The sequence below is a fragment of the Heterodontus francisci genome, unplaced genomic scaffold (genome assembly GCF_036365525.1).
Source record: "Heterodontus francisci isolate sHetFra1 unplaced genomic scaffold, sHetFra1.hap1 HAP1_SCAFFOLD_106, whole genome shotgun sequence".
Classification (NCBI taxonomy): domain Eukaryota; kingdom Metazoa; phylum Chordata; class Chondrichthyes; order Heterodontiformes; family Heterodontidae; genus Heterodontus; species Heterodontus francisci.
In genome coordinates, this window is record NW_027140940.1 from 2438619 (window position 1) to 2457077 (window position 18459).

The 18459-nt window shown below is 55.7% G+C and overlaps 1 long non-coding RNA gene across 1 annotated transcript in view; it reads left to right on the forward strand.

Annotated features, from left to right (window-relative positions):
- The first annotated feature begins 469 nt into the window (after positions 1 to 469).
- LOC137361429 (uncharacterized) overlaps positions 470 to 18459 on the forward strand; it is a 48269-nt gene continuing 30279 nt past the window's right edge. Inside the window, exon 1 of the long non-coding RNA XR_010972205.1 lies at positions 470 to 523. This is a non-coding gene — a long non-coding RNA (uncharacterized lncRNA). The remainder of the gene's footprint in view (positions 524 to 18459) is intronic.

Below are 18459 nucleotides of genomic sequence, written 5' to 3' on the forward strand. Positions count from 1 at the left end.
TGTAAAAGACTAAAAGCAAGTAAAACGGGGATGGGGCAAGAGATAAGAAAGGAGATGTTGATAGGACAAGGTCACAGAATAGCTGACCAGAAGGTCATGGACCAAAAGCAAACAATATGTGAATGATGTTTTGAAAGACAAAGCATTAGTACAGAGAGGGTGTTAATGGACTGAATGGACTAAAGTATAAACATGAACAAAAACAGTGGGTGAGCAAACTGATCAAACTGAGATGAAATAAAATAAACACAAACAAAAAAGAAAAAAATAACTAAAAATAACAGTAAAATGAGGAGCCCCATCATGTTCCGATATTATTGAATTGTTTGTGTTTATTTTATTTCAGTTTGTTCACCCACTGACTCAGCAGGATTTTAAATTCACTGCGAATTCGAAATCGTTCAACGGCTCCTCGGCCGCGCAGGCGCAGTTACAGCCTTTCCCGCGCAGGCGCACCGTTCCTCGCTTCCGGTAATCCGGGGATTCCCAGTGACGGGCAGCGCGAGCTGTTGTCTCAGTGACGGTGAGGAAAAGCTGCAGCATTGAATAGTATTAATATCGAGTAAAATAGCAGGAATATAGAGTGATATAGTATTAATACAGTTATATATTAATGTAGAGTGTTAGTACAGGTTTAGACCTGGTTGGGTTAATCTGCAATTCGTAGACAAGATGGAGAATTTCCCGGGGAGGATCAGACAGTGAATAACCCGGGAAGGATGGACCCAGTGTGATCAGACAGTGTGTAACCCGGGGAGGATGGACCCAGTGTGATCAGACAGTGTGTAACCCGGGGGAGGATGGACCCAGTGTGATCAGACAGTGTGTAACCCGGGGGAGGATGGACCCAGTGTGATCAGACAGTGTGTAACCTGGGGAGGATGGACCCAGTGTGATCAGACAGTGTGTAACCTGGGGAGGATGGACCCAGTGTGATCAGACAGTGTGTAACCCGGGGGAGGATGGACCCAGTGTGATCAGACAGTGTGTAACCTGGGGAGGATGTACCCAGTGTGATCAGACAGTGTGTAACCTGGGGAGGATGGACCCAGTGTGATCAGACAGTGTGTAACCTGGGGAGGATGGACCCAGTGTGATCAGACAGTGTGTAACCCGGGGGAGGATGGACCCAGTGTGATCAGACAGTGTGTAAGCTGGGGAGGATGGACCCAGTGTGATCAGACAGTGTGTAACCCGGGGAGGATGGACCCAGTGTGATCAGACAGTGCGTAACCCGGGGGAGGATGGACCCAGTGTGATCAGACAGTGTGTAACCCGGGGAGGATGGACCCAGTGTGATCAGACAGTGTGTAACCTGGGGAGGATGGACCCAGTGTGATCTGACAGTGTGTAACCTGGGGAGGATGGACCCAGTGTGATCAGACAGTGAATAACCCGGGGAGGATGGACCCAGTGTGATCAGACAGTGTGTAACCTGGGGAGGATGGACCCAGTGTGATCAGACAGTGTGTAACCTGGGGAGGATGGACCCAGTGTGATCAGACAGTGTGTAACCCGGGGAGGATGGACCCAGTGTGATCAGACAGTGTGTAACCCGGGGAGGATGGACCCAGTGTGATCAGACAGTGTGTAACCCGGGGAGGATGGACTCAGTGTGATCAGACAGTGTGTAACCTGGGGAGGATGGACCCAGTGTGATCAGACAGTGTGTAACCCGGGGGAGGATGGACCCAGTGTGATCAGACAGTGAATAACCCGGGGAGGATGGACCCAGTGTGATCAGACAGTGTGTAACCTGGGGAGGATGGACCCAGTGTGATCAGACAGTGTGTAACCTGGGGAGGATGGACACAGTGTGATCAGACAGTGAATAACCCGGGGAGGATGGACCCAGTGTGATCAGACAGAGTGTAACCTGGGGAGGATGGACCCAGTGTGATCAGACAGTGTGTAACCTGGGGAGGATGGACCCAGTGTGATCAGACAGTGTGTAACCCGGGGAGGATGGACCCAGTGTGATCAGACAGTGTGTAACCTGGGGAGGATGGACCCAGTGAGATCAGACAGTGTGTAACCCGGGGAGGATGGACCCAGTGTGATCAGACAGTGTGTAACCCGGGGAGGATGGACCCAGTGAGATCAGACAGTGTGTAACCCGGGGAGGATGGACCCAGTGTGATCAGACAGTGTGTAACCCGGGGAGGATGGACCCAGTGAGATCAGACAGTGAATAACCCGGGGAGGATGGACCCAGTGAGATCAGACAGTGTGTAACCCGGGGAGGATGGACCCAGTGTGATCAGACAGTGAATAACCCGGGGAGGATGGACCCAGTGAGATCAGACAGTGTGTAACCCGGGGAGGATGGACCCAGTGTGATCAGACAGTGAATAACCCGGGGAGGATGGACCCAGTGAGATCAGACAGTGTGTAACCCGGGGAGGATGGACCCAGTGTGATCAGACAGTGTGTAACCCGGGGAGGATGGACCCAGTGTGATCAGACAGTGAATAACCCGGGGAGGATGGACCCAGTGAGATCAGACAGTGTGTAACCCGGGGAGGATGGACCCAGTGTGATCAGACAGTGAATAACCCGGGGAGGATGGACCCAGTGTGATCAGACAGTGAATAACCCGGGGAGGATGGACCCAGTGAGATCAGACAGTGAATAACCCGGGGAGGATGGACCCAGTGAGATCAGACAGTGAATAACCCGGGGAGGATGGACCCAGTGAGATCAGACAGTGAATAACCCGGGGAGGATGGACCCAGTGTGATCAGACAGTGAATAACCTGGGGAGGATGGACCCAGTGTGATCAGACAGTGTGTAACCCGGGGAGGATGGACCCAGTGTGATCAGACAGTGTGTAACCCGGGGAGGATGGACCCAGTGTGATCAGACAGTGTGTAACCTGGGGAGGATGGACCCAGTGTGATCAGACAGTGTGTAACCCGGGGAGGATGGACCCAGTGAGATCAGACAGTGTGTAACCTGGGGAGGATGGACCCAGTGTGATCAGACAGTGTGTAACCTGGGGAGGATGGACCCAGTGTGATCAGACAGTGTGTAACCCGGGGGAGGATGGACCCAGTGTGATCAGACAGTGTGTAACCTGGGGAGGATGGACCCAGTGTGATCAGACAGTGTGTAACCTGGGGAGGATGGACCCAGTGTGATCAGACAGTGTGTAACCCGGGGGAGGATGGACCCAGTGTGATCAGACAGTGTGTAACCTGGGGAGGATGGACCCAGTGAGATCAGACAGTGTGTAACCCGGGGAGGATGGACCCAGTGTGATCAGACAGTGTGTAACCCGGGGAGGATGGACCCAGTGAGATCAGACAGTGTGTAACCCGGGGAGGATGGACCCAGTGTGATCAGACAGTGTGTAACCCGGGGAGGATGGACCCAGTGAGATCAGACAGTGAATAACCCGGGGAGGATGGACCCAGTGAGATCAGACAGTGTGTAACCCGGGGAGGATGGACCCAGTGTGATCAGACAGTGAATAACCCGGGGAGGATGGACCCAGTGAGATCAGACAGTGTGTAACCCGGGGAGGATGGACCCAGTGTGATCAGACAGCGAATAACCCGGGGAGGATGGACCCAGTGAGATCAGACAGTGTGTAACCCGGGGAGGATGGACCCAGTGAGATCAGACAGTGTGTAACCCGGGGAGGATGGACCCAGTGTGATCAGACAGTGAGTAACCCGGGGAGGATGGACCCAGTGTGATCAGACAGTGAATAACCCGGGGAGGATGGACCCAGTGAGATCAGACAGTGTGTAACCCGGGGAGGATGGACCCAGTGTGATCAGACAGTGAATAACCCGGGGAGGATGGACCCAGTGTGATCAGACAGTGAATAACCCGGGGAGGATGGACCCAGTGAGATCAGACAGTGAATAACCCGGGGAGGATGGACCCAGTGAGATCAGACAGTGAATAACCCGGGGAGGATGGACCCAGTGAGATCAGACAGTGAATAACCCGGGGAGGATGGACCCAGTGTGATCAGACAGTGAATAACCTGGGGAGGATGGACCCAGTGTGATCAGACAGTGTGTAACCCGGGGAGGATGGACCCAGTGTGATCAGACAGTGTGTAACCCGGGGAGGATGGACCCAGTGTGATCAGACAGTGAATACCCCGGGGAGGATGGACCCAGTGAGATCAGACAGTGTGTAACCCGGGGAGGATGGACCCAGTGTGATCAGACAGTGAATAACCCGGGGAGGATGGACCCACTGTGATCAGACAGTGAATAACCCGGGGTGGATGGACCCAGTGAGATCAGACAGTGAATAACCCGGGGAGGATGGACCCAGTGAGATCAGACAGTGAATAACCCGGGGAGGATGGACCCAGTGAGATCAGACAGTGAATAACCCGGGGAGGATGGACCCAGTGTGATCAGACAGTGAATAACCTGGGGAGGATGGACCCAGTGTGATCAGACAGTGTGTAACCCGGGGAGGATGGACCCAGTGTGATCAGACAGTGAATAACCCGGGGAGGATGGACCCAGTGTGATCAGACAGTGAATAACCCGGGGAGGATGGACCCAGTGAGATCAGACAGTGAATAACCCGGGGAGGATGGACCCAGTGTGATCAGACAGTGAATAACCCGGGGAGGATGGACCCAGTGTGATCAGACAGTGAATAACCCTGAGAGGATGGACCCAGTGAGATCAGACAGTGAATAACCCGGGGAGGATGGACCCAGTGTGATCAGACAGTGAATAACCCGGGGAGGATGGACCCAGTGAGATCAGACAGTGTGTAACCCGGGGAGGATGGACCCAGTGTGATCAGACAGTGAATAACCCGGGGAGGATGGACCCAGTGTGATCAGACAGTGTGTAACCCGGGGAGGATGGACCCAGTGAGATCAGACAGTGTGTAACCTGGGGAGGATGGACCCAGTGTGATCAGACAGTGTGTAACCTGGGGAGGACGGACCCAGTGAGATCAGACAGTGTGTAACCTGGGGAGGATGGACCCAGTGAGATCAGACAGTGTGTAACCTGGGGAGGATGGACCCAGTGTGATCAGACAGTGTGTAACCTGGGGAGGATGGACCCAGTGAGATCAGACAGTGTGTAACCTGGGGAGGATGGACCCAGTGTGATCAGACAGTGAATAACCCGGTGAGGATGAACCCAGTGTGATCAGACAGTGTGTAACCTGGGGAGGATGGACCCAGTGTGATCAGACAGTGAATAACCCGGGAGGATGGACCCAGTGAGATCAGACAGTGTGTAACCTGGGGAGGATGGACCCAGTGTGATCAGACAGTGAATAACCCGGGAGGATGGACCCAGTGAGATCAGACAGTGTGTAACCTGGGGAGGATGGACCCAGTGTGATCAGACAGTGAATAACCCGGTGAGGATGGACCCAGTGTGATCAGACAGTGTGTAACCTGGGGAGGATGGACCCAGTGAGATCAGACAGTGTTTAACCTGGGGAGGATGGACCCAGTGTGACCAGACAGTGAATAACCCGGTGAGGATGGACCCAGTGTGATCAGACAGTGTGTATCCCGTGGAGGATGGACCCAGTGTGATCAGACAGTGTGTAACCTGGGGAGGATGGACCCAGTGTGATCAGACAGTGAATAACCCGGTGAGGATGGACCCAGTGTGATCAGACAGTGTGTAACCTGGGGAGGATGGACCCAGTGTGATCAGACAGTGAATAACCCGGGAGGATGGACACAGTGAGATCAGACAGCGTGTAACCTGGGGAGGATGGACCCAGTGTGATCAGACAGTGAATAACCCGGGAGGATGGACCCAGTGTGATCAGACAGTGTGTAACCTGGGGAGGATGGACCCAGTGTGATCAGACAGTGAATAACCCGGGAGGATGGACCCAGTGAGATCAGACAGTGTGTAACCTGGGGAGGATGGACCCAGTGTGATCAGACAGTGAATAACCCGGGAGGATGGACCCAGTGAGATCAGACAGTGTGTAACCCGGGGAGGATGGACCCAGTGAGATCAGACAGTGAATAACCCGGGGAGGATGGACCCAGTGTGATCAGACAGTGTGTAACCTGGGGAGGATGGACCCAGTGTGATCAGACAGTGTGTAACCTGGGGAGGATGGACCCAGTGTGATCAGACAGTGTGTAACCTGGGGAGGATGGACCCAGTGTGATCAGACAGTGAATATCCCGGGAGGATGGACCCAGTGAGATCAGACAGTGTGTAACCCGGGGAGGATGGACCCAGTGAGATCAGACAGTGAATAACACGGGGAGGATGGACCCAGTGTGATCAGACAGTGAATAACCCGGGGAGGATGGACCCAGTGTGATCAGACATTGTGTAACCTGGGGAGGATGGACCCAGTGTGATCAGACAGTGAATAACCCGGGAGCATGGTCCCAGTGAGATCAGACAGTGTGTAACCCGGGGAGGATGGACCCAGTGTGATCAGACAGTGAATAACCCGTGGAGGATGGACCCAGTGTGATCAGACAGTGAATAACCCGGGGAGGATGGACCCAGTGTGATCAGACAGTGTGTAACCTGGGGAGGATGGACCCAGTGTGATCAGACAGTGAATAACCCGGGAGGATGAACCCAGTGAGATCAGACAGTGTGTAACCCGGGGAGGATGGACCCAGTGAGATCAGACAGTATGTAACCCGGGGAGGATGGTCCCAGTGTGATCAGACAGTGTGTAACCCGGGGAGGATGGACCCAGTGAGATCAGACAGTGTGTAACCCGGGGAGGATGGACCCAGTGAGATCAGACAGTGTGTAACCCGGGGAGGATGGACCCAGTGTGATCTGACAGTGTGTAACCCGGGGAGGATGGACCCAGTGAGATCAGACAGTGTGTAACCCGGGGAGGATGGACCCAGTGTGATCAGACAGTGTGTAACCCGGGGAGGATGGACCCAGTGTGATCAGACAGTGTGTAACCCGGGGAGGATGGACCCAGTGAGATCAGACAGTGTGTAACCTGGGGAGGATGGACCCAGTGTGATCAGACAGTGAATAACCCGGGGAGGATGGACCCAGTGAGATCAGACAGTGTGTAACCCGGGGAGGATGGACCCAGTGTGATCAGACAGTGTGTAACCCGGGGAGGATGGACACAGTGAGATCAGACAGTGTGTAACCCGGGGAGGATGGACCCAGTGAGATCAGACAGTGTGTAACCCGGGGAGGATGGACCCAGTGTGATCAGACAGTGTGTAAGCCGGGGAGGATGGACCCAGTGTGATCAGACAGTGTGTAACCCGGGGAGGATGGACCCAGTGTGATCAGACAGTGTGTAACCCGGGCAGGATGGACCCAGTGAGATCAGACAGTGTGTAACCCGGGGAGGATGGACCCAGTGTGATCAGACAGTGTGTAACCCGGGGAGGATGGACCCAGTGAGATCAGACAGTGTGTAACCCGGGGAGGATGGACCCAGTGTGATCAGACAGTGTGTAACCCGGGGAGGATGGACCCAGTGTGATCAGACAGTGTGTAACCCGGGGAGGATGGACCCAGTGTGATCAGACAGTGAATAACCCGGGGAGGATGGACCCAGTGTGATCAGACAGTGAATAACCCGGGGAGGATGGACCCAGTGTGATCAGACAGTGAATAACCCGGGGAGGATGGACCCAGTGAGATCAGACAGTGTGTAACCCGGGGAGGATGGACCCAGTGTGATCAGACAGTGTGTAACCCGGGGAGGATGGACCCAGTGTGATCAGACAGTGTGTAACCCGGGGAGGATGGACCCAGTGTGATCAGACAGTGTGTAACCCGGGGAGGATGGACCCAGTGTGATCAGACAGTGAATAACCCAGGGAGGATGGACCCAGTGTGATCAGACAGTGTGTAACCCGGGGAGGATGGACCCAGTGTGATCAGACAGTGAATAACCCGGGGAGGATGGACCCAGTGTGATCAGACAGTGTGTAACCCGGGGAGGATGGACCCAGTGTGATCAGACAGTGTGTAACCTGGGGAGGATGGACCCAGTGAGATCAGACAGTGTGTAACCCGGGGAGGATGGACCCAGTGTGATCAGACAGTGTGTAACCCGGGGAGGATGGACCCAGTGTGATCAGACACTGTGTAACCCGGGAAGGATGGACCCAGTGAGATCAGACAGTGTGTAACCCGGGGAGGATGGACCCAGTGAGATCAGACAGTGTGTAACCCGGGGAGGATGGACCCAGTGTGATCAGACAGTGTGTAACCCGGAGAGAATGGACCAAGTGAGATCAGACAGTGTGTAACCCGGGGAGGATGGACCCAGTGTGATCAGACAGTGTTTACCCCGGGGAGGATGGACCCAGTGTGATCAGACAGTGTGTAACCCGGGGAGGATGGACCCAGTGTGATCAGACAGTGTGTAACCCGGGGAGGATGGACCCAGTGTGATCAGACACTGTGTAACCCGGGGAGGATGGACCCAGTGTGATCAGACAGTGTGTAACCCGGGGAGGATGGACCCAGTGTGATCAGACAGTGTGTAACCCGGGGAGGATGGACCCAGTGAGATCAGACAGTGTGTAACCCGGGGAGGATGGACCCAGTGTGATCAGACAGTGCGTAACCCGGGGAGGATGGACCCAGTGTGATCAGACAGTGTGTAACCCGGGGAGGATGGACCCAGTGTGATCAGACACTGTGTAACCCGGGGAGGATGGACCCAGTGAGATCAGACAGTGTGTAACCCGGGGAGGATGGACCCAGTGTGATCAGACAGTGTGTAACCCGGGGAGGATGGACCCAGTGAGATCAGACAGTGTGTAACCCGGGGAGGATGGACCCAGTGTGATCAGACAGTGTGTAACCCGGGGAGGATGGACCCAGTGTGATCAGACAGTGTGTAACCCGGGGAGGATGGACCCAGTGTGATCAGACAGTGTGTAACCTGGGGAGGATGGACCCAGTGAGATCAGACAGTGTGTAACCGGGGAGGATGGACCCAGTGTGATCAGACAGTGTGTAACCCGGGGAGGATGGACCCAGTGTGATCAGACAGTGTGTAACCCGGGGAGGATGGACCCAGTGAGATCAGACAGTGTGTAACCCGGGGAGGATGGACCCAGTGAGATCAGACAGTGTGTAACCCGGGGAGGATGGACCCAGTGTGATCAGACAGTGTGTAACCCGGGGAGGATGGACCCAGTGAGATCAGACAGTGTGTAACCCGGGGAGGATGGACCCAGTGTGATCAGACAGTGTGTAACCCGGGGAGGATGGACCCAGTGTGATCAGACACTGTGTAACCCGGGGAGGATGGACCCAGTGTGATCAGACAGTGTGTAACCGGGGAGGATGGACCCAGTGAGATCAGACAGTGTGTAACCCGGGGAGGATGGACCCAGTGTGATCAGACAGTGTGTAACCCGGGGAGGATGGACCCAGTGTGATCAGACAGTGTGTAACCCGGGGAGGATGGACCCAGTGTGATCAGACACTGTGTAACCCGGGGAGGATGGACCCAGTGAGATCAGACAGTGTGTAACCCGGGGAGGATGGACCCAGTGTGATCAGACAGTGTGTAACCCGGGGAGGATGGACCCAGTGAGATCAGACAGTGTGTAACCCGGGGAGGATGGACCCAGTGTGATCAGACAGTGTGTAACCCGGGGAGGATGGACCCAGTGAGATCAGACAGTGTGTAACCCGGGGAGGATGGACCCAGTGTGATCAGACAGTGTGTAACCCGGGGAGGATGGACCCAGTGTGATCAGACAGTGTGTAACCCGGGGAGGATGGACCCAGTGTGATCAGACACTGTGTAACCCGGGGAGGATGGACCCAGTCAGATCAGACAGTGTGTAACCCGGGGAGGATGGACCCAGTGTGATCAGACAGTGTGTAACCCGGGGAGGATGGACCCAGTGAGATCAGACAGTGTGTAACCCGGGGAGGATGGACCCAGTGTGATCAGACAGTGTGTAACCCGGGGAGGATGGACCCAGTGAGATCAGACAGTGAATAACCCGGGGAGGATGGACCCAGTGAGATCAGACAGTGTGTAACCAGGGGAGGATGGACCCAGTGTGATCAGACAGTGAATAACCCGGGGAGGATGGACCCAGTGAGATCAGACAGTGTGTAACCCGGGGAGGATGGACCCAGTGTGATCAGACAGTGAATAACCCGGGGAGGATGGACCCAGTGAGATCAGACAGTGTGTAACCCGGGGAGGATGGACCCAGTGAGATCAGACAGTGTGTAACCCGGGGAGGATGGACCCAGTGTGATCAGACAGTGTGTAACCCGGGGAGGATGGACCCAGTGTGATCAGACAGTGTGTAACCCGGGGAGGATGGACCCAGTGAGATCAGACAGTGTGTAACCCGGGGAGGATGGACCCAGTGAGATCAGACAGTGTGTAACCCGGGGAGGATGGACCCAGTGTGATCAGACAGTGTGTAACCCGGGGAGGATGGACCCAGTGAGATCAGACAGTGTGTAACCCGGGGAGGATGGACCCAGTGTGATCAGACAGTGTGTAACCCGGGGAGGATGGACCCAGTGTGATCAGACACTGTGTAACCCGGGGAGGATGGACCCAGTGTGATCAGACAGTGTGTAACCGGGGAGGATGGACCCAGTGAGATCAGACAGTGTGTAACCTGGGGAGGATGGACCCAGTGTGATCAGACAGTGTGTAACCCGGGGAGGATGGACCCAGTGTGATCAGACAGTGTGTAACCCGGGGAGGATGGACCCAGTGTGATCAGACACTGTGTAACCCGGGGAGGATGGACCCAGTGAGATCAGACAGTGTGTAACCCGGGGAGGATGGACCCAGTGTGATCAGACAGTGTGTAACCCGGGGAGGATGGACCCAGTGAGATCAGACAGTGTGTAACCCGGGGAGGATGGACCCAGTGTGATCAGACAGTGTGTAACCCGGGGAGGATGGACCCAGTGAGATCAGACAGTGTGTAACCCGGGGAGGATGGACCCAGTGTGATCAGACAGTGTGTAACCCGGGGAGGATGGACCCAGTGTGATCAGACAGTGTGTAACCCGGGGAGGATGGACCCAGTGTGATCAGTCTCTGTGTAACCCGGGGAGGATGGACCCAGTGAGATCAGACAGTGTGTAACCCGGGGAGGATGGACCCAGTGTGATCAGACAGTGTGTAACCCGGGGAGGATGGACCCAGTGAGATCAGACAGTGTGTAACCCGGGGAGGATGGACCCAGTGTGATCAGACAGTGAATAACCCGGGGAGGATGGACCCAGTGAGATCAGACAGTGTGTAACCCGGGGAGGATGGACCCAGTGTGATCAGACAGTGTGTAACCCGGGGAGGATGGACCCAGTGTGATCAGACAGTGTGTAACCCGGGGAGGATGGACCCAGTGTGATCAGACAGTGTGTAACCCGGGGAGGATGGACCCAGTGTGATCAGACAGTGAATAACCCGGGGAGGATGGACCCAGTGTGATCAGACAGTGTGTAACCCGGGGAGGATGGACCCAGTGTGATCAGACAGTGAATAACCCGGGGAGGATGGACCCAGTGTGATCAGACAGTGTGTAACCCGGGGAGGATGGACCCAGTGTGATCAGACAGTGTGTAACCTGGGGAGGATGGACCCAGTGAGATCAGACAGTGTGTAACCCGGGGAGGATGGACCCAGTGTGATCAGACAGTGTGTAACCCGGGGAGGATGGACCCAGTGTGATCAGACACTGTGTAACCCGGGAAGGATGGACCCAGTGAGATCAGACAGTGTGTAACCCGGGGAGGATGGACCCAGTGAGATCAGACAGTGTGTAACCCGGGGAGGATGGACCCAGTGTGATCAGACAGTGTGTAACCCGGAGAGAATGGACCAAGTGAGATCAGACAGTGTGTAACCCGGGGAGGATGGACCCAGTGTGATCAGACAGTGTTTACCCCGGGGAGGATGGACCCAGTGTGATCAGACAGTGTGTAACCCGGGGAGGATGGACCCAGTGTGATCAGACAGTGTGTAACCCGGGGAGGATGGACCCAGTGTGATCAGACACTGTGTAACCCGGGGAGGATGGACCCAGTGTGATCAGACAGTGTGTAACCCGGGGAGGATGGACCCAGTGTGATCAGACAGTGTGTAACCCGGGGAGGATGGACCCAGTGAGATCAGACAGTGTGTAACCCGGGGAGGATGGACCCAGTGTGATCAGACAGTGCGTAACCCGGGGAGGATGGACCCAGTGTGATCAGACAGTGTGTAACCCGGGGAGGATGGACCCAGTGTGATCAGACACTGTGTAACCCGGGGAGGATGGACCCAGTGAGATCAGACAGTGTGTAACCCGGGGAGGATGGACCCAGTGTGATCAGACAGTGTGTAACCCGGGGAGGATGGACCCAGTGAGATCAGACAGTGTGTAACCCGGGGAGGATGGACCCAGTGTGATCAGACAGTGTGTAACCCGGGGAGGATGGACCCAGTGTGATCAGACAGTGTGTAACCCGGGGAGGATGGACCCAGTGTGATCAGACAGTGTGTAACCTGGGGAGGATGGACCCAGTGAGATCAGACAGTGTGTAACCGGGGAGGATGGACCCAGTGTGATCAGACAGTGTGTAACCCGGGGAGGATGGACCCAGTGTGATCAGACAGTGTGTAACCCGGGGAGGATGGACCCAGTGAGATCAGACAGTGTGTAACCCGGGGAGGATGGACCCAGTGAGATCAGACAGTGTGTAACCCGGGGAGGATGGACCCAGTGTGATCAGACAGTGTGTAACCCGGGGAGGATGGACCCAGTGAGATCAGACAGTGTGTAACCCGGGGAGGATGGACCCAGTGTGATCAGACAGTGTGTAACCCGGGGAGGATGGACCCAGTGTGATCAGACACTGTGTAACCCGGGGAGGATGGACCCAGTGTGATCAGACAGTGTGTAACCGGGGAGGATGGACCCAGTGAGATCAGACAGTGTGTAACCCGGGGAGGATGGACCCAGTGTGATCAGACAGTGTGTAACCCGGGGAGGATGGACCCAGTGTGATCAGACAGTGTGTAACCCGGGGAGGATGGACCCAGTGTGATCAGACACTGTGTAACCCGGGGAGGATGGACCCAGTGAGATCAGACAGTGTGTAACCCGGGGAGGATGGACCCAGTGTGATCAGACAGTGTGTAACCCGGGGAGGATGGACCCAGTGAGATCAGACAGTGTGTAACCCGGGGAGGATGGACCCAGTGTGATCAGACAGTGTGTAACCCGGGGAGGATGGACCCAGTGAGATCAGACAGTGTGTAACCCGGGGAGGATGGACCCAGTGTGATCAGACAGTGTGTAACCCGGGGAGGATGGACCCAGTGTGATCAGACAGTGTGTAACCCGGGGAGGATGGACCCAGTGTGATCAGACACTGTGTAACCCGGGGAGGATGGACCCAGTCAGATCAGACAGTGTGTAACCCGGGGAGGATGGACCCAGTGTGATCAGACAGTGTGTAACCCGGGGAGGATGGACCCAGTGAGATCAGACAGTGTGTAACCCGGGGAGGATGGACCCAGTGTGATCAGACAGTGTGTAACCCGGGGAGGATGGACCCAGTGAGATCAGACAGTGAATAACCCGGGGAGGATGGACCCAGTGAGATCAGACAGTGTGTAACCAGGGGAGGATGGACCCAGTGTGATCAGACAGTGAATAACCCGGGGAGGATGGACCCAGTGAGATCAGACAGTGTGTAACCCGGGGAGGATGGACCCAGTGTGATCAGACAGTGAATAACCCGGGGAGGATGGACCCAGTGAGATCAGACAGTGTGTAACCCGGGGAGGATGGACCCAGTGAGATCAGACAGTGTGTAACCCGGGGAGGATGGACCCAGTGTGATCAGACAGTGTGTAACCCGGGGAGGATGGACCCAGTGTGATCAGACAGTGTGTAACCCGGGGAGGATGGACCCAGTGAGATCAGACAGTGTGTAACCCGGGGAGGATGGACCCAGTGAGATCAGACAGTGTGTAACCCGGGGAGGATGGACCCAGTGTGATCAGACAGTGTGTAACCCGGGGAGGATGGACCCAGTGAGATCAGACAGTGTGTAACCCGGGGAGGATGGACCCAGTGTGATCAGACAGTGTGTAACCCGGGGAGGATGGACCCAGTGTGATCAGACACTGTGTAACCCGGGGAGGATGGACCCAGTGTGATCAGACAGTGTGTAACCGGGGAGGATGGACCCAGTGAGATCAGACAGTGTGTAACCTGGGGAGGATGGACCCAGTGTGATCAGACAGTGTGTAACCCGGGGAGGATGGACCCAGTGTGATCAGACAGTGTGTAACCCGGGGAGGATGGACCCAGTGTGATCAGACACTGTGTAACCCGGGGAGGATGGACCCAGTGAGATCAGACAGTGTGTAACCCGGGGAGGATGGACCCAGTGTGATCAGACAGTGTGTAACCCGGGGAGGATGGACCCAGTGAGATCAGACAGTGTGTAACCCGGGGAGGATGGACCCAGTGTGATCAGACAGTGTGTAACCCGGGGAGGATGGACCCAGTGAGATCAGACAGTGTGTAACCCGGGGAGGATGGACCCAGTGTGATCAGACAGTGTGTAACCCGGGGAGGATGGACCCAGTGTGATCAGACAGTGTGTAACCCGGGGAGGATGGACCCAGTGTGATCAGTCTCTGTGTAACCCGGGGAGGATGGACCCAGTGAGATCAGACAGTGTGTAACCCGGGGAGGATGGACCCAGTGTGATCAGACAGTGTGTAACCCGGGGAGGATGGACCCAGTGAGATCAGACAGTGTGTAACCCGGGGAGGATGGACCCAGTGTGATCAGACAGTGCGTAACCCGGGGAGGATGGACCCAGTGAGATCAGACAGTGAATAACCCGGGGAGGATGGACCCAGTGAGATCAGACAGTGTGTAACCCGGGGAGGATGGACCCAGTGTGATCAGACAGTGAATAACCCTGGGAGGATGGACCCAGTGAGATCAGACAGTGTGTAACCCGGGGAGGATGGACCCAGTGTGATCAGACAGTGAATAACCCGGGGAGGATGGACCCAGTGAGATCAGACAGTGTGTAACCCGGGGAGGATGGACCCTGTGAGATCAGACAGTGTGTAACCCGGGGAGGATGGACCCAGTGTGATCAGACAGTGTGTAACCCGTGGAGGATGGACCCAGTGTGATCAGACAGTGAATAACCCGGGGAGGATGGACCCAGTGAGATCAGACAGTGTGTAACCCGGGGAGGATGGACCCAGTGTGATCAGACAGTGAATAACCCGGGGAGGATGGACCCAGTGTGATCAGACAGTGAATAACCCGGGGAGGATGGACCCAGTGAGATCAGACAGTGAATAAACCGTGGAGGATGGACCCAGTGAGATCAGACAGTGAATAACCCGGGGATGATGGACCCAGTGAGATCAGACAGTGAATAACCCGGGGAGGATGGACCCAGTGTGATCAGACAGTGAATAACCCGGGGAGGATGGACCCAGTGAGATCAGACAGTGTGTAACCCGGGGAGGATGGACCCAGTGTGATCAGACAGTGAATAACCCGGGGAGGATGGACCCAGTGAGATCAGACAGTGTGTAACCCGGGGAGGATGGACCCAGTGTGATCAGACAGTGAATAACCCGGGGAGGATGGACCCAGTGAGATCAGACAGTGTGTAACCCGGGGAGGATGGACCCTGTGAGATCAGACAGTGTGTAACCCGGGGAGGATGGACCCAGTGTGATCAGACAGTGTGTAACCCGGGGAGGATGGACCCAGTGTGATCAGACAGTGAATAACCCGGGGAGGATGGACCCAGTGAGATCAGACAGTGTGTAACCCGGGAAGGATGGACCCAGTGTGATCAGACAGTGAATAACCCGGGGAGGATGGACCCAGTGTGATCAGACAGTGAATAACCCGGGGAGGATGGACCCAGTGAGATCAGACAGTGAATAAACCGGGGAGGATGGACCCAGTGAGATCAGACAGTGAATAACCCGGGGATGATGGACCCAGTGAGATCAGACAGTGAATAACCCGGGGAGGATGGACCCAGTGTGATCAGACAGTGAATAACCTGGGGAGGATGGACCCAGTGTGATCAGACAGTGTGTAACCCGGGGAGGATGGACCCAGTGTGATCAGACAGTGTGTAACCCGGGGAGGATGGACCCAGTGTGATCAGACAGTGAATAACCCGGGGAGGATGGACCCCGTGAGATCAGACAGTGTGTAACCCGGGGAGGATGGACCCAGTGTGATCAGACAGTGAATAACCCGGGGAGGATGGACCCAGTGTGATCAGACAGTGAATAACCCGGGGAGGATGGACCCAGTGAGATCAGACAGTGAATAACCCGGGGAGGATGGACCCAGTGAGATCAGACAGTGAATAACACGGGGAGGATGGACCCAGTGTGATCAGACAGTGAATAACCTGGGGAGGATGGACCCAGTGTGATCAGACAGTGTGTAACCCGGGGAGGATGGACCCAGTGTGATCAGACAGTGAATAACCCGGGGAGGATGGACCCAGTGTGATCAGACAGTGAATAACCCGGGGAGGATGGACCCAGTGAGATAAGACAGTGAATAACCCGGGGAGGATGGACCCAGTGTGATCAGACAGTGAATAACCCGGGGAGGATGGACCCAGTGTGATCAGACAGTGAATAACCCGGAGAGGATGGACCCAGTGAGATCAGACAGTGAATAACCCGGGGAGGATGGACCCAGTGTGATCAGACAGTGAATAACCCGGGGAGGATGGACCCAGTGAGATCAAACAGTGTGTAACCCGGGGAGGATGGACCCAGTGTGATCAGACAGTGAATAACCCGGGGAGGATGGACCCAGTGTGATCAGATAGTGAATAACCCGGGGAGGATGGACCCAGTGAGATCAGACAGTGTGTAACCCGGGGAGGATGGACCCAGTGTGATCAGACAGTGTGTAACCCGGGGAGGATGGACCCAGTGTGATCAGCCAGTGAATAACCCGGGGAGGATTGACCCAGTGTTATCAGATAGTGAATAACCCGGGGAGGATGGACCCAGTGAGATCAGACAGTGTGTAACCCGGGGAGGATGGACCCAGTGTGATCAGACATTGAATATCCCGGGGAGGATGGACCCAGTGTGATCAGACAGTGAATAACCCGGGGAGGATGGACCCAGTGAGATCAGACAGTGTGTAACCCGGGGAGGATGGACCCAGTGAGATCAGACAGTGTGTAACCCGGGGAGGATGGACCCAGTGTGATCAGACAGTGTGTAACCCGGGGAGGATGGACCCAGTGTGATCAGACAGTGTGTAACCCGGAGAGGATGGACCCAGTGTGATCAGACAGTGTGTAACCCGGGGAGGATGGACCCAGTGAGATCAGACAGTGTGGAACCCGGGGAGGATGGACCCAGTGTGATCAGACAGTGTGTAACCCGGGGAGGATGGACCCAGTGTGATCAGACAGTGTGTAACCCGGGGAGGATGGACCCAGTGTGATCAGACACTGTGTAACCCGGGGAGGATGGACCCAGTGAGATCAGACAGTGTGTAACCCGGGGAGGATGGACCCAGTGTGATCAGACAGTGTGTAACCCGGGGAGGATGGACCCAGTGAGATCAGACAGTGTGTAACCCGGGGAGGATGGACCCAGTGTGATCAGACAGTGTGTAACCCGGGGAGGATGGACCCAGTGAGATCAGACAGTGAATAACCCGGGGAGGATGGACCCAGTGAGATCAGACAGTGTGTAACCCGGGGAGGATGGACCCAGTGTGATCAGACAGTGAATAACCCGGGGAGGATGGACCCAGTGAGATCAGACAGTGTGTAACCCGGGGAGGATGGACCCAGTGTGATCAGACAGTGAATAACCCGGGGAGGATGGACCCAGTGAGATCAGACAGTGTGTAACCCGGGGAGGATGGACCCTGTGAGATCAGACAGTGTGTAACCCGGGGAGGATGGACCCAGTGTGATCAGACAGTGTGTAACCCGGGGAGGATGGACCCAGTGTGATCAGACAGTGAATAACCCGGGGAGGATGGACCCAGTGAGATCAGACAGTGTGTAACCCGGGGAGGATGGACCCAGTGTGATCAGACAGTGAATAACCCGGGGAGGATGGACCCAGTGTGATCAGACAGTGCATAACCCGGGGAGGATGGACCCAGTGAGATCAGACAGTGAATAAACCGGGGAGGATGGACCCAGTGAGATCAGACAGTGAATAACCCGGGGAGGATGGACCCAGTGAGATCAGACAGTGAATAACCCGGGGAGGATGGACCCAGTGTGATCAGACAGTGAATAACCTGGGGAGGATGGACCCAGTGTGATCAGACAGTGTGTAACCCGGGGAGGATGGACCCAGTGTGATCAGACAGTGTGTAACCCGGGGAGGATGGACCCAGTGTGATCAGACAGTGAATAACCCGGGGAGGATGGACCCAGTGAGATCAGAGAGTGTGTAACCCGGGGAGGATGGACCCAGTGTGATCAGACAGTGAA